The 5050-nt window shown below is 39.6% G+C and overlaps 1 long non-coding RNA gene across 1 annotated transcript in view; it reads right to left on the reverse strand.

Moving 5' to 3' along the window:
* The window catches only part of LOC110264133, a 21744-nt gene that overhangs the window by 8460 nt on the left and 8234 nt on the right, over positions 1-5050 (reverse strand). Inside the window, exon 3 of the long non-coding RNA XR_002349865.1 lies at positions 3419-3420. This is a non-coding gene — a long non-coding RNA (uncharacterized LOC110264133). The remainder of the gene's footprint in view (positions 1-3418; positions 3421-5050) is intronic.

Raw genomic sequence — 5050 nt, forward strand, 5'->3', positions numbered from 1 at the left:
CCCCCCCCCTTTTTTATCCTTGGTGGTGTTAAATGCCCATTATGGACGTAAAACGCCCTAAGGGGGTTAAAAATTTGAGTTGGAACACCCAAATTGGGCGTGAAATGCCCAAACTACTACTCCTCTCATGGCGCTAAATGCCTTCCCTGGCATTTAGTGCTCGCAGCATTGATCCTTCAAAGTGTTCTGTTCTTCTGTCTAACTCTTCTATCCCTGTTCTAAGTTCTGCACATGATCACAAACTCGATTAAAACTAGAAAAACTATGAAAATTAGTGAAAATCAAACTAAAATAGCTCGAAAATCAAAATAGAAATAAATCGAAAGGATACGCAAGGTTGGGTTACCTCCCAACAAGCGCTTCTTTATTATTATTAGCTTGACATTCATATCTGCTATGTCAGTAGATGGGTGGATCTCTGGCAATCCATCTCATCTCCAAGATAATGTTTTACCCTCTGGCAATTAACTATGAATTTGTTGTCTGAATTCCTATTTTGAAGTTTCACATGACCATAGGATGACATTCCAGTGACCACAAATGGTCCTGACCATCTAGATTTAAGCTTTCCAGAAAAGAGCTTGAGCTGAGAGTTGAATAATAAAACCTTCTGGCTAGGCTCAAATACTCGTGAAGCTATGTTTTTATCATGCCACTTTTTGGCTCTCTCCTTGTAGAGCTTGGCATTCTCGTTGGCAGAGTGCCTGAACTCATTAAACTCATTCAGCTGGAGCAACCTTTTCTCTCTTGTGGCCTTGGCATCAAAGTTTAGGAACTTTGTTGCCCAATATGCTCTGTGCTCTAACTTCACTGGCAAATGACAGGCCTTACCATAGACTAACTGGTACGGAGACATTCCAATAGGGGTCTTGAAAGCTATCCTGTATGTCCAGAGAGCATCATGAAGTCTCCCTGTCCAGTCCTTCTGTGAGGTGCTCACTGTCTCCTCTAAGATCCTCTTGAGTTCTCTGTTAGAGACTTCGATCTGTCTACTTGTCTGTGGGTGATAGGGTGTTGCCACCTTTTGATGACCTTTATATCTTACAGGAATGAATCCAGCTATTTATTGCAGAAGTGGCTGCTTCCATCACTGATTAGTGTCCTTGGGACACCAAACCTACTAAAATTGTATCTTTGCAAGAAGTTCAGCACAACTCTGGTGTCATTAGTGGGGGATGCTATTGCCTCCACCCATTTAGACACATAGTCTACTGCCACCAATATGTATGTATTTGAGTATGAGGGTGGAAAAGATCCCATTAAATCAATCCCCCATATGTCAATCAACTCAATTTCCAGAATCCCTCACTGTGGCATTTCATGATTATGAGAAAGATTTCTGGCTCTTTGGCATTTGTCACAATTTCTTACAAACTCCCGTGAGTCTCTGAAGAGGGTCGGCAAGTAGAACCCGCTTTGAAGGACCTTGGTGGCTATCCTTTCTCCTCCAAAGTGGCCTCCACACTCAGAATCGTGACAATGCCAGAGGATCTGTTGTACTTCCTCATTCGAGACACAATGCCTAATCATCCCATCTGAGCATCTCTTGAAAAGGTAGGGTTTGTCCTACAAGTAATACTTAGTATCATATAAAAGCTTTCTAACTTGCGGCTTAGTGTACTCCTTTGGAATGAATCTTATGGCCTTATAGTTTGTGATGTTTGCAAACCATGGAGCCTTCTGCATCATGAAGAGGTACTCATCCGGAAAGGTCTCAGTCACAGCAGTGGGGGGTGGCGTCCCTTCTTCAGGCTCAATCCTGGACAGATGATCAACTACTTGGTTTTCTGACCCTTTTCTGTCTCTAATCTCAATGTCAAATTTCTGAAGAAGTAGTACCCACCTGATCAATCTTGGCTTAGAATCCTGCTTGGTTAGAAGGTACTTAAGAGCAGCATGGTCAGTATAAACAATAAAGTTGGAATCGATTATGTAGGATCTAAACTTATCAATTGCATAGATAACAACCAGTAATTCCTTCTCTGTAGTAGTGTAATTCTTTTGCGCGTCATTCAAAACATGACTGAGATAGTAAATGATATGCAAAATCTTGTCGTGTCTCTGTCCCAAGATAGCCCCTATAGCATAATCACTGGTATCACACATTAGTTCAAACAGCAATTCCCAGTTGGGGGGCAATAATGGGTGCAGAGACAAGCTTCGCTTTTAAAGTTTCAAAGGCATGTAGGCATTCTTTGTTAAAAACAAAAGGAGTGTCAGCAACCAAAAGGTTGCTCAGAGGTTTCACAATTTTGGAAAAATCCTTTATGAACCTCCTGTAAAATCCTGCATTTCCTAAGAAACTTTTTATTGCCTTAACATTAGTAGACGGTGGTAATTTTCCAATTACTTTCACCTTGGCTTTATCAACTTCTATTCCCTGGTTTGAAATCCGGTGGCTAAGAACAATTCCCTCAATTACCATAAAATGACATTTTTTTCAGTTCAAAATGAGGTTTGTTTCTTGACACCGTTTCAAGACCAAGGCTAGATGCTTAAGGCAAGAATTAAAAGAATCACTAAAAATAGAGAAGTCATCCATAAACACCTCAATAAATTTTTCAACCATATCTGAAAAAATAGAAAGCATACACCTTTGAAAAGTTACTGGGATATTACAGAGTTGTGCATTTCTATTTGGATCCATAATGAACTCTCCTTGTTCCTACACACACAAAAAAACAAAGAAAAGTGGGAGTCTCTATGTCAAAGTATAGAGAACTCCCAATGAGATATCTTAAAGAAGAATTAAGAAATAAACTAAATTAAAGTAGGCAACTAACTAAAAAAAAAAGAAAAGTACTACAACTTTCGAAAAGAGAAAAGTATTAAGGGGACACCAAACTTAAAATAAGAAATTAAAGGGAAATAAATAGAATAAAATTAAAAAATAAGGAGAGAATAAATAAAAATTAAAAATCGGAAATTAAAGGAAAAATGAAATACACAAAACTAAGAAAAATACCTAATCTAAGCAACTAGACAACTATTAGTTATCAATCACAACAATTCCCGGCAACGGCGATAAAAACTTGGTGCGCGAATTAGGATTTTGCATAGCTTAACCGGCAATTGCACCGGGTCATCCAAGTAATACCTCAGGTGAGTGAGAGTTGATCCCACGAGGATTGTCGGACTGAGCAAGTAATGGTTATCTAGTTGGACTTAGTTGGGCGAATCAGATAAGGGGTTTGGTGGTTGAAAAATGCATAAAGCAATAAATAAGCAAATAACGAAAGCAAATAAGGGTTTGGTGAGAAAACAGTATGAGAAAATAGTTAAGGCTTCGGAGATATTTATCTTTCGGATTAAAAGTTTTTACCAACTATTTTAACAATGCATGATTCATTCCATGGCAAACTGTAAATAACTAAACCCTATTCCCTTAGTGATTTAGTTTCCTCTAACTTTCATTAACCACTACTCCCCTGGTCACTTAATTTTGATTAGAGGGTTAAATTCAAAAACTAGTTTATGGCCACAAAAACCCTAATTATCCAAAGCTAACAGGATTATATGTGGTGCACGAAATTGTGATGTCCAGGCTCAAACTATTCCTGGCATGTGAGCAACTTGGTACGCGTAATCGTGATTACACATTCATAATTTGTCACAACTTCGATACAACTGACCAGCAAGTGCACTGGGCCGTCCAAGTAATACCTTACGTGAGTAAGGGTCGAATCCCACAGAGATTGTTGGTATGAAGCAAGCTATGGTCACCTTGTAAATCTCAGTCAGGCAGATATAAAGTGATAATGGTGTTTTCGAATATTATATAATAAAATAAGGATAGAGATACTTATGTAAATCATTGGTAGGAATTTCAGATAAGCGAATGGAGATGCTTTTCGTTCCACCACCGGATACATAAATGCCACAGACACATAATTGGGTGAACCTTTTCAGATTGTGACTCAGCTTTGCTAAAGTCTCCAATAAGAGGTGTCCAGGGTTCTTAAGCACACTCTCTTTTTTTTTTTTCTTTGGACCTTGACTTTAACCGCTCAGTCTCAAGTTTTCACTTGACACCTACACGCCACAAGCACATGGTTAAGGACAGCTTGGTTTAGCCGCTTAGACCAAGATTTTATTCCTTTAGGCCCTCCTATCCACTGATGCTCAAAGCCTTGGGATCCTTTTTAGTTGCCCTTGCCTTTTGGTTTTAAGGGTTATTGGCTTTTTCTGCTTGCTTTTTCTTTTTCTTTCTATTTTTTTTTATTTTTTTTTTTGCCCCTAATCTAAGTATTTCCCCCGAACCATTGTAACATAGTTCTTTGGATCCGGGTTCTTACTTTGATCATGGTTCTTGGTGATCCATGCATTGGCATAGAACTCTTGAACCATTAGGATGCCGACTTGTTGGATGGGATTTGTTAGAACTTCCTAACCTCTTTTTTGAATTTCATGTCGGATCTCCGGATACTCATTTCTTTTGAGTTTGAAAGGGACCTCAGGGATCACCTTCTTCTTGGCCACAACATCATAGAAGTGGTCTTGATGGGCTTTGGAGATGAATCTTTCCATCTCCCATGACTCGGATATGGAAGCTTTTGTCTTCCCTTTCCCTCTTCTAGAGGATTCTCCGGTCTTGGGTGCCATCAATGGTAATGGAAAAACAAAATAGCTATACTTTTACCACACCAAACTTAGAATATTGCTCGCCCTCGAGCAATAAACAAAAGAATAGAAGAAGAAGAAGAAGAAGAAATATGGAGAGGGAGAGGGAGATGTGGTTTCGGCCAAGGAGAGTGTAGAGGGGTGTGTTGTGTGAATTTGATGAAGAATTGAGGTCTTTATATAGGGAAGGGAGGGGGGTTAAGGTTCGGCCATATGGATGGGTTTGGGTGGGAAATTGGTTTTGAATTTTGAAGGTAGGTGGAGTTTATGAGGTAGGTTTATGAGGAAGAGTGGATGGATGTGAGTGGTGAAGAGGTGATGGGGAAGAGAGTTTGAGGTGATTGGTGAAGGATTTTTGGAGAAGAGTGTTTATGGGGTTGTGTGAAAGAGAGTGGTGAGAAGAAGTGAGTGGAGGTAGGTGGGGATCCTG

The sequence above is a fragment of the Arachis ipaensis genome, chromosome B06, assembly GCF_000816755.2.
Source record: "Arachis ipaensis cultivar K30076 chromosome B06, Araip1.1, whole genome shotgun sequence".
In the NCBI taxonomy this organism is placed as follows: Eukaryota; Viridiplantae; Streptophyta; class Magnoliopsida; order Fabales; family Fabaceae; genus Arachis; species Arachis ipaensis.